The following is a 12,417-nucleotide window of genomic DNA, read 5'->3' on the forward strand; positions in this document are numbered from 1 at the left end:
TTCTCATCCTGATGTTAGATCTTCTGGTTCTAGTAGGTCAGTGGTTGTATCTCATCTTCCCATGGCTTTCAGCTCAGCGAGCACCTCTCTATAAAACTGGCGGTCGTTGTTAATCTTCAGCATCTTGGAGCTCATTATTTGGGTGTAGGATATGGATCGCTCCCAAAAGGCCGTCCTTGAGCCGCCCATGAGGAATAGCTTTGGTGGGTAGCCCAGCTCAATGCCGATGTAGGAGTAGGTGATGTAGTAGCAGGTTAGGAGTGATGCTTGCAGCTCTTCCATGCTGTCTATCTCTGGAGATATGAGGTCCCGGCACAGCATGTACAGGAACACCACGCTGCCTGGGCTCAAGAAACGTTTGCTTTGGTAATCAGAGACGAGGAGATGGGTATCAATGTTTCTTAGCAATCTTATAGGCCATGTAGTGGAAGGATTGAGCTTAGAACATCTCTGATGCAAAAAGAGCCCAAGACACCTCAGAAGCTCATTGGGTGGGATGTATGGCTGATGATATCTCTGAAATGCTTGTGAAGGTTCAGTCTGACGTCGGTTGGCTGGTATGTCAGGGGAGCAATGGCATCTCTTCCTGGAGTTCTTCGGTCTATTGTCTGCCATTGTTAAATAGTGGCACAGACTTCCTTCAAAGACACAAATCCAATATATACATTATAGACTCACAAGGCGATACATTAGAGAGCAAAATGATGGACACCACAAGGGACCCAATGCACCCCATTAGAAGTCTAGAGCTCTGCCGGGCACAGGTAATATCCGCCATATTGACGATCGGTCTATGAGTAATGTTTTCCAGTATATATGAAAGGAATATTCCCATCTGGTCATTCATGGCATATCCACAGGACAGGTCACCAATGGGACCCACATCAGTTTCAAGAAGTTTCAAGAACGAGGCCCCATCTTACAGCCACAATGAATGGAAACATAGCCATGCATGCATTGCTCCCTATATTGACTTCTAAGGAAGTTTTGAAGTGCGGTTGGATAATTTTGGAATTCCCATAGAAGTGAATGGAGAGATACAATGGTGTGTCCATATCCCCATTCACTGCAGCCATTTCCAGGATCCCAGGCAGGTCACCCTCACCTACTGGGCACTTTTGTGGTTTGTTTTTTGGACCAGTGTGGCACAAACATACAATGTCACCACATACTAAGGGTAAATTCACACGTTGCATTTGAGGTCTGGCTAGCACTGCATGAAAACTTCATTAACATTACAGATAAAACAGACAAAAAATTGCAAGCGGTTTGGTTGTCATGGTAACCATCTTTTTACTTGTGATTTTTTAATAGCAGTTGTATTTGCCTACACTCCCCACAAAAGTGGTCCAAAGCAGGAAAAAGCTGGCAACCAGGTCACTGTTGGCCACCACTAGGGGGAGCTAATACATATGTAAGACCGTGAACCGGGGAGGGACCCCCAGGATACAGCGAAGTCATGGAATAAGGAAAGCGACATGGACACCAGCTCCTGATGCAAAAACAGTAACTTTACTGAACAGGGGGATAAACAGTAGTATTAACAGTAATGACAACCGTGGTTACAGAGAGTATATATCACATATATATCAAATACAATAAACACCTCACATTCCTTTCTCTTGCCCCCAAATGACACTGTTCATGTGCCCTGAGTACTCCCAGCCTGGACGCTGGAGTGGCCTTGTAGTGTAGCAACAGTGGAGTGTCCAGAATACCCTATACCCCAGGCTCAGAGTCACGGTACCAGCCCAAATGAAAAACCGTACCCAAAGCGGCGTACACAGCAGAGCCCGCAAGTCGATACTGTGCCGCAGGGTAACGGACCTGACCGCTGGCGCACACGGCAGAGCCTACAAGTTAATAACCGTGCCGCTAAGTCACTGACCTGGGTATGTCCTGTGTTTACTGGTTTCTCCAAACCGACAGCAAGTCCCTGCCACAACATGTGATCCTGCAGAACCTGTACTCTGACCCTCTGTTCCGATCAGCTTCCTGACGCTATTACTCATTTCTACGAACAGAATCCGGATCCACACGGTTCCCTCATGCAGCTCACAAAATGGCGGACTTCTTCTCCAAGCTGAGCAACTCCACCTCTCCTGGTAACTCCAACCGTTCCACGGCTCTTCCAGCCTTCTGGGACCCGGTCCTCTCTCTCTCTCTGGCCCTGGCCTGGTCCTTATCTGATGGCGACTTACACCAACTCGCAAGTCCTTCCATCCACCATGAGGCCTCACAGGGTCTGTAACCACGTTCCACGGTCCAACTGACCTTCCGGGAACCGATCCTTTCTCCCTTGGCAACATCTGCATTGCTGACAGGCATCAGGCATTTTTTTTGCCTTCCTCTGGATCAACTTGCAGGATAACAGGCCGAACTGGATGGACAAATGTCTTTTTTCGGCCTTATGTACTATGTTACTATGGCAGTGCAAAGGATGGGAGTGGTAGTGGCCATGATGAGGTGTTTCACAGTGTACTCCCTCAGGCTGTTGCTCCCTGGGTATCGGTGCAGTGGAAAGGTGGTTTAAAGACTCAGGGCAGATGATCATCTCCACTCTTTGGCAGCTTGGCCTCTTACATTTAGCCTCTGGCTTCTTGGCGGCATAGAACTCATGCACCTCGGTACACTTAATATCACATTACAAGCTTGCATGGGAGTTGCTATTGGCCACTTCACTTCTGGTGGAGGAGGAACAGTCTTGTAGTAAATATCTGCATTCCACATGGCATTACAATTCTGGAACATCATTTTCATAATTCTGCATTTTGCCATTCTCATTGTATTTCTCCTAGTAATGTAAAAATTGACACAGAATCTCATAATCTCATACTACAAGTGGCAAACCTTATAAAAAAAAAAAAAGGACCAGAAGGTCTCCAGTCTGGTCCTGTTCATCATCCTCAACTGAACTATCCAAGCAACTGCTGGTGTGGCTGCTTCCTTTTATGATCAGTCCATCCCTACGGCTAGTCTTAAGACTCAGAGTCTAACAGCATTATAAAGCAAGCGTCTGCTGCCATGCAAAAGTCAATCCATGTAGTACAGGACACCTCATATGTTAACATACAATAAGTCCTTTTCTCCTATTCAGGAATAACAAGCTTTCCAATATAAGAGGAGTCAGCCTGAAGGGTCTCCTAATTTTGAAGAGATCCTCACAAAAGAATATGCTCTTCTCGTTTCCAGAGAATCTTGTAAAAAGAGTGGCCATTCTATCAGTAGACCAACCTGTCTTACAAAGAGAACCAACATTTTTAATACTGTGTTCCTCGGACTTCTTAGATAAGTAGGATTCACGTTCTACTTCAGCCTTTGAAGCAGGCTTGTGTTCAAGAAGTGATATCAACTAGGTACCAAATAATTTTTATTGCTCCCTTCAGTTCTTTCCCCCCCCTTCAAATTATCCATGCTCTCCTTCTTTAGGGAGTTGTGGTCTATGACCAGGAACATTTCAGAGGTTCTAGTCCAACCTCTCCATAATCAAACAGGACAGTTCTGTCAGATCTATTCTGGACCTTAAAAGTAAAAAAATATGCTGTTTTGTACCAACTTGCAAGCTGGATGGAATCCATGAGGTTGGTAGTCGCATCGCTGGAACAGGGAGAGTGCCTGTCAAATCGACGTATGTGATTCCTACCTCCACATTCTGATTGCCTGCTTCCACCAGCTTGCTAAAAGTTCTCAACATTTCCAATTTGTCGCTCCCCTCTTTGTGCTTGCCCCTGCCCCAAGGCAGCTCTCATGCTGCTGCTTTATGCCAGTGGAGTCACTGCAATCCCCTATTTAGATGACCGGACTGTGAACACTCCCTCCAAGGAAGACATCTCTAGTCTCACAATTACTTTCGACACCTTGTAAAGGTTCAGCTGTCAGAAGAAAATCGCTTTCTCATTTCACCAGATGGAGCTCCTGCACAACACCAATAGAAGAAAAACCAGAGTCATCCTTCATGTGTACAAGATCAGCTCCTCACAAAATGGAATAGAGGTCCTTTTCAGCATGTGTCCTGGTCGAGATGATGTGTTCAAGACCATCACCTTTTCATTGGAACATATCCCAGGACCAGCTTGGTCAAGAAGACCCTTCTTCCTCTACAAGTACACAATGAACTGCTTTTGTGTGTGTGTAATATCCTGCCATTCTTTAGGGATGCTAGTTTCCCTCTGAAGTGGCTAGTAATTTTTCCAAATGCGAGCCACACGCACAGGATGGGGGTAGTGGTGGTGGGGAAGGGTTTGAGAGATTCATTCTACAGATTAATCTTTTGCATCTTAAAAGCCATTTCCTACTATTCTATTACTAAATCTTTCTCATTCAAAGTCATCTAGTTAGGACTCAGACCAAAAATGCCACAGCAGTTTATTGAAACAAGTTGGGACCAGAGCAATGCTGGAATACTCCTCTGAGGAAGACAATATTCCAGTTCTGTCAGCAAAGATTTTTACAACGGCTTTTCTTAATTTAGAGAGACTTTGCCAAGGTAAGTAGCTGCTACATCAGGAAGTCTTTCTCCCCCCCCCCCCAAATCTGTCAGAAATGTAGGATTCTAGACGTGGACCATCCCTGGCTAAACCACAAGGCCCCAGTTTACATGATCAAAACTCAAGACCCACTTTCTTGCAGTGGATGCCCTTGTCAAGGGTTCTAGTTTCTTTACATTTTTCCACCTCTATCACCTTGAACCCTCAAACAAGTCAAGTTGAAGGGCACTGGGCAGTTCTAATAGCTCCAGACCGGACAGGGCCTGTTATGTTGCCTTTAACCTTCTCATGCATATTCCTTGGTCTCATCCTCAACAGCCCAACCTCCTCTCCCAAGGTTTGCTATCCATTCACTTTACATCAATTGAGTTTAACAGCATAGCTGCTGAATCCATGGCCCTAAGGTCAATCCTAATCTGTCATTAAAACCATGCTCAAGGCCTCAAACAACAAATGGTTAAACTGTGCCACCACATGTGGACAACCAGTCTCCACTTGTGTGAATAGCGTAGCTTTTATCTGCTGGTGTGCTCCACTCCTACAACTCTGTCCTTCCTTCAGGAAGGTTTGGAGAAAAGCTTGGCCTGGCTTTCTCAAAAAGGTCAGGTTTCTGCTAGGTCTATTCTCTTGGTGTACTATAGCATTCTGCTCCTAAGTAAACTTTTTTTTTTTTTTTGCAGAGTGTAGCTCATTGTGTCACATCGTTTCAGCATCCCACTGAACCCTGAACTTCATTCTAAAAGCCTTGCTGGCTTCTCCCTCTGAACCCCTGCATGACAAATCTTAGGATACGCTCGTAGAAGGTCACATTCCGTGTTGCCATTGCCTCCATCCAAAGTGTATAGGAACTGCCTGCTCACCTAGTAGTATTACAGTCTGTCCCTTCCTTCCTCTGAAAAGGTGCTCTCTCAGCTTCCATATCAATTAAGACATAGTTCTCTCACCCTTCTGTCTTGGCAGCATTCACTACACAGTCCTGATAGGGCCAATTGTGTCACCACCAAATGCTGAAACTTTGAAGGCTATGTACACCTTTGGTGGCAGTTTTTTTAAATGATTGCATTGTACTCATTTTGTGCCAAAAATCATTTTTTCAATTGGTCTTTATTAAAAATATTGAGCTGTTCTGTCACAAAGCATTAACTGTTTTTCTAGCTGTGCGAATAGTACTTTCACTTTGTGGCGGTCATTTAATAACCTTCATCTGTAAATTAATAAAAGGTCATAATTCCTTAAAAGGGTTCTGCCACGTCAGCAAATAGCATTTATTATGCAGAAGAAGTGTCCATGGTTACAACCACCCTGTCCTTGCACACTATAGAAAAGAGCACCAGCCTACATGAGCACCCACGGTCCCGGCCACCAGAGAGGATGCCATTTTTTCTTATAGTGTGCAAGCACGACCACCGCTGCTGGATTACAGGGTGGTTTTAACTATGGAAACAAGCAGTGTATAATGTTATGGAAAAATGAATCCAGCCAGCAAAGGAAGCAATATGGCTAACAACAATACATTAGGAAGTGCCTTGTATTAACTTTCTCTACATGATAAATGGATGCGGACAGCACACATAACATTCGTGTGCTGTCCACATTTTTTTGCGGGCCCATAGAAATGAATGGATCCGCATTTGGTCTGTAAAAAACGCAAACCAAAAATATGTTTGTGTGCATGAGACCCAAGTGTGTATACATATGTACATAGCTCTCAGTCAGATAGTTGACCGGGGGGTGGTCTTAAAAAGTTGTCTCACTTCGGCAAGTGGCATTCATCATGTAAAGCAAGTTAATACAAGGCACTTACTAATGTATTGTGATTGTCCATATTGCCTCGTTTCCTGACTTGGTTCATTTTTCTATCACATTATACACTACTCATTTCCATGGTTACAACCACCCTGTAAATCCAGCAGCGGTGGTCGTGCTTGCACACTATAAAAAAATAAATAAAAATGCCAGCCTCTCTGATGGCTGGAACAGAGTGAGCTCACGTAAGGCTGGTACTTTTTTCTATAGTGTGGAAGGGTGGTTGTAACCATGGAAACTTTCTCTGCATAATAAATGCTATTTGCTGAAGTGGCAAACCCCCTTTAAGCCACATTCTTACCTGCGAGATAAGAATTGAGCTTTAATGAGTGTTTATAAAGGTCAGAGATCACAGATAAGGGCAGGGTGCAGAGAGAAAATACAGATCCTGCTAGTAGATAAACTCAAAGCTGTGCAGGGAAAATGGCTCAACATTTTTAATAAAGACAAATTGAAAAATAGATTTTTGGCTTAAAATGAGTACAATGCCATAATAATAATAATAATAATAATAATAATAAAAAAAAGCCAAAAGGTGTACATAACCTTTAAAATGTTATCCCATCCACTTTAAATTCCTGAAAAGAGTAAAAAGAGCTGGCCCTAATACAGAATAACGTGGTACAGCACTGCCGACTTTAGCCCATTTCGCATGTATTTTGTCCATTTTCTTACCTATGTACATACATTGTCCCTTAGCCCCTTCATCTGGAACTTCAGTACAAGACTGTTGTGAAGTACAGTATGAAATGCATTTGCAAATTCCAGATCACATCAGGTGCATGACCAACATTCAAACCTGCACTTACCTTCTCAAAGAAATTGACCATGATTGTTTCGCCTGTTCATAAACACATGCTGGCTATTAGATTATAATGTTGCAGCCCAACCCTTAAAACAGGGTATCTCGTGAAAACAACCCCTATCCATATTAATGCCATAGAGGCGGCTCTAGAGCAAGGAACTCCCTTCTACAGGCCAAAATGGAGAGCCCCTCCTGTTCTGGCACATCGAGCTGTCCATGTATTACCTCATGCATCTGACTAGTTACCATGTAATACTAAGTTGCCCTGTAGTATTTCTGGCCAGAAAAGGGTTCCCCGACAAAAATCGGCTCCCAGGATTCAGACCTCTTTAACCCGTTAATGACCAGCTGATTTTTTTCCATATTTTAGCAGCCATACCTTTTCATTGACATGGATATATTAGGCCTCGTTTTATGCAGGAGAAATTGCATTTGTTGTGCTGTTTGAGGACACATATAAAACTTACTTTGTAAGATATGAACTTTTTTGCATCGCTAATATAGAAAAAGCTAATTTTAACCTTTTTTTTTTATACCATTTATACTATACATATTTCACACCGAATAACCTGCTAAAGCAGTTGTTCAGATTATTTTAGTCATATGGATACCTAATAAGTCTCCTTTTTCTGCTTTTATAAAATGTATGCGCAATAAAATATTTTTAAAATGTAAAATAATCACTTATTTTTTGTGAATTTTTTTAATTAAATTTTTTTTTGTTAATTAAAATCTTTTAAAAATCACTTTACAGAATAACTTCTATTCAATTATTTTATACTTATGTATGAAAGGTGTTTGCCGACTTTTTTTTATACCGATGACCTATCTTCTGGATAGGCCATCAGTATCCGATTGCTGGGGGTCTGACACCTGGGACCCCCCACCGATGCTGTGGTCTAGGTGCAGCTCTGTCCCAATCAAGTGAATGGGGCAGATCTGCAATACCAAGCACAGCCACTAAACAATGGACAGTGCTGGGTCTTGGGTGAGCGCTGAGACCTCCTCAAACAGCTGATCGCCAGGAGTCCCGGGTGTCGGACACCCACCAATCAGATACTGATGACCTATCAGAACATCCCTTTAACATACTCCTTTGTGGTTAGAACAACATTGGTGTGCTCTAACAGCAGGATTACCCAATTTACAGTATTGGGTCTTTTCTAGGTCATCAGGGCTGCCTCCGATCAGATCACTGGGACCCAATCAGAGGGGGAAATACCCTTGGATCATGCCAGTGTCAGACTGCAGCAATCAAAGGGTTAACAGCTGGAATTGGAGCTACTTTTGATCCTGACTGCAGAGCAAAAGGCTGCTCTAAGAACCAGAGCTTTAGTTGCAGTCCATGTTTAGAGCAGGAATGCTCACAGAAGCCCTCAGCATCCTCTAAAACAGCTACGACAAAAGTCAGTGGGTGGTTATCCAATATTTTACAAAGTGAAGTCAGTAGGTCTTTTGTACCGGTATAGAAAAAGGTAAACAGTCAGCCACCCTCCAATCATGTAATGATCCAGTTGGGAGCAAACTGATTTGTTGAAAGGGGTTCGCCGGGAATTAAGAAAATTAAAATACTTAAACATTACTTTATTATAAATATATTCCAAAATGCCTTTCATTATTTAGAATGACTCGTTGTCTGGGGAGCAATCATTAGAATAAATAAAATAGCCGCTGTTTTATTAGTACACACAGAACCTGTCCTAATCACACAGGAGCACAAGTTACTTCACAACACTGAGCTAAAGAACTGCCTCATCCTCCTCTCTGCTTGTCAGGGATTATGGTCCTGAATACAGATTAATATGATCTTCAGCTGAATCTCTGTGGGAATGGAGGTCATGAGGAGACATGAAGCGGAGGGTGTGGGTAATGGGCAGCAGCACTTGTATGTAGTCTCCATTACCACAGTCTGTCCATCCTCTGTATTTCATGTTCCATTCCTACAGAGATTCAGCTAAAGATCTTATCTGTATTCAGGACCATAATCCCTGACAAGCAGTGAAGAGGATGAGGCAGCTCTTTAGCTCAGTGTTGTGAAGTAACTTATCCACCTGTGTGATTAGGACAGGTTCTGTGTGCACTAATAGGACGGCAGCAAATTTTATTTTTCTTTATGATTGCTCCCCAGACAAAACAAGCCATTAACGAATAAAAAGGTATTTGGGAATATATTTATAATAAACTAATATTTAAGTATTTTCTTAATTCCCAGAGGGGCCCTTTAACCACCTCCGGACCGCCTAACGCAGATTCGCGTTCCGGAGGTGGCAGCGCTGCGCACAGTCACGCATATACGCGTCATCTCGCGAGACGCGAGATTTCGTTCAAAGCCGGCCCGCGCATGCGCATCGCGGGCCGGCAAAAGTTAAAGGGTTTCTGTCACCCCACAAAACTCTTTTTTTTTTTTTTTTGGATAGTCATATTCCTTATAGCGCGATATAGGAGAATATAATAGTCTTACTTACTTTCATGCGGCCGATTCTTTAGAAAACAAAGTTTTATAATATGTAAATCAGGGCTCTACCAGCAAGTAGGGCGTCTACTTGCTGGTAGCCGCAGCAGAAAACCGCCCCCTCGCCGTGTTGATTGACAGGGCCAGCCGTGATCTCCTCCTCCGGCCGGCCCGGTCAGTATTTCAAAAATCGTGCGCCTCTGGTCATTCGGCGCAGGCGCTCTGAGATGAGGAGGCTCGTCTCCTCAGCACTCCCTCAGTGCGCCTGCGCCGATGACGTCTTCTCTTTCGGTGATGTCATCGGCGCAGGCGCACTGAGGGAGTGCTGAGGAGACGAGCCTCCTCATCTCAGAGCGCCTGCGCCGAATGACCAGAGCCGCGCGATTTTTGAAATAGTGACAGGGCCGGCCGGAGGAGGAGATCACGGCTGGCCCTGTCAATCAACACGGCGAGGGGGCGGTTTTCTGCTGCGGCTACCAGCAAGTAGACGCCCTACTTGCTGGTAGAGCCCTGATTTACATATTATAAAACTTCGTTTTCTAAAGAATCGGCCGCATGAAAGTAAGTAAGACTATTATATTCTCCTATATCGCCCTATAAGGAATCTAACTATCCAAAAAAAAAAATAATGAGTTTTGTGGGGTGACAGAAACCCTTTAAAAGAACAATTTCGTCACCAGCCTGCCAGCAATGATCATTGGCTGGCAGGCTGGCGATTTTCAAAAAAACCAATCACAAGCCATATAACAGATCATATTAGTAAATATGATCTGTTATATGGCTTGTCTGCTCCTCTGCTGGTCCTTTTCGTCGGTTGGATCCAGCAGAGGAGCAGACTTCACAGTGAGTAGCACCAACACCACACTTTAGCCCCAGATCACCCCCCTGCACCCCAATTAACCCTTTGATCACCCCTTTGATCGCCCCTGTCAATCACTTAGTGAAAGACAAAAAGTGATCAGTGTAAACTGACACTTTTTTTTTCACTGGTATTGGCTGTTAGGTTTTAGGGATAGTTTAGGCCCCTTGGTTAGGTAGTTTAGGGATCAGTTAGCGCCCAGCCCACCGCACCGCAGTCACTTTTATTCGCTGTTTAGCGTATCGCTAATCAGCATTTGTACTTTTATAGTATCTGTAAGTGATCAAAACTGATCACGGTCAGATCTATAATTGTATTAGTGTCACCTTAGCTCACCCTCCACCCAAAACGCAGTGTTTGCCCGATCAGGCCTGATCGATCGCCCACACGTGCGTTCACCCACGCCCGCCCCACCGCAGTGACAAAAAATATATATTTTTTTGATCACTGCACATTCATTTTACATGCACTGCGGCGATAAAAAAATCAGTTTTGATATTTTTTGTCAATCGCAGAGGCCTCCGGTACTTCGCTAGCCTCCCATTTGTAAGACAGGCTTGCTTTTTTTCTTGGGTAGTCTCAGGGAATACCCCTAAATTTAGTAGTCCAAAATGTCAAACAGGGGGTATTCTTCTGAAGAGGCCTACAGGATTCTGACCCAGTCGGATGAGGAATGGGAACCCTCATCTGACGAATCTAGCGGGTCAGAATATGAACCTGTAGAAAGCAGTGGCTCTCTGACCCAAAGTTCGGACGAGGAGGTGGAGGTCCCTGATAGAACCAGGCGTACCCGGCCCCATGTCGCTAGACCACAGGTTATGCAGGATCCGCTTCAAGAGCAGCAGAGTGGGGCTGGCGCTGCCGGATCACGTGGTGAGGCATACACCAGCAGCGCAGCCCTCCCTGGACCTAGTACCAGCACTGCCGTACAACATGGTGACGTGGCGAGCACCATAGGGGAATTGAAGCTGGTACGGTGGCACGTGCAGTAGTTACCCCGTCGCAGCCACCGCACAGACAGGCCCGTAGAGCCCCTAGAATCCCTGAGGTGCTGGCAAACCCTGATTGGCAGTCACCAACTTCAGCCGCACCATTAGTTCCCCCTTTCACCGCCCAGTCTGGAGTTCGAGTTGAGACGGCTCAAATCGGTTCGGCCCTGGGATTTTTTGAGCTGTTCTTGACTGCGGAGCTCTTGGACTTAGTCATGGCAGAGACAAACCGGTATGCCACACAATTTATATCCGCCAACCCGGGAAGCTTTTATGCCCAGCCTTTCCGGTGGAAACCAGTCCAAGTTTCCGAACTTAAATTTTTTTTGGGCCTTCTCCTCAACATGGGTCTAACTAAAAAGCATGAATTGCGGTCATATTGGTCCACGAACCCGATTCATCACATGCCCATGTTCTCTGCTGCTATGTCCAGGGCACGTTTTGAGACCATCCTCCGTTTCCTGCATTTTAGCGACAACACCACCTCCCGTCCCAGAGGCCACCCAGCTTTTGACCGGCTCCACAAAATTCGGCCCCTCATAGACCATTTCAACCAGAAATTTGCAGATTTGTATACCCCAGAGCAAAACATCTGCGTAGACTAGTCCCTTATAAATTTTACCGGGCGCCTTGGCTTCAAACAATACATCCCAAGCAAGCGTGCCCGGTATGGGGTCAAATTGTATAAGCTCTGTGAAAGGGCCACAGGCTATACCCACAAATTTCGGATCTATGAGGGAAAAGATCAGACCCTGGAGCCGGTCGGTTGCCCTGACTACCTGGGGAGCAGTGGGAAGACAGTCTGGGACTTGGTGTCACCCTTATTCGGCAAGGGGTACCATCTTTATGTGGACAATTTTTACACAAGTGTGGCCCTCTTTAGGCATTTGTTTCTAGAACGGATTTGCGCCTGTGGCACCGCGCGAACTAGTCGTGTGGGCTTCCCCCAACGGCTTGTTACCACCCGTCTTGCAAGGGGGGAGAGGGCTGCCTTGTGTAACGAAGAACTGCTCGCGGTG

This window comes from Bufo bufo, chromosome 5 (genome assembly GCF_905171765.1).
Source record: "Bufo bufo chromosome 5, aBufBuf1.1, whole genome shotgun sequence".
NCBI classification, from domain to species: domain Eukaryota; kingdom Metazoa; phylum Chordata; class Amphibia; order Anura; family Bufonidae; genus Bufo; species Bufo bufo.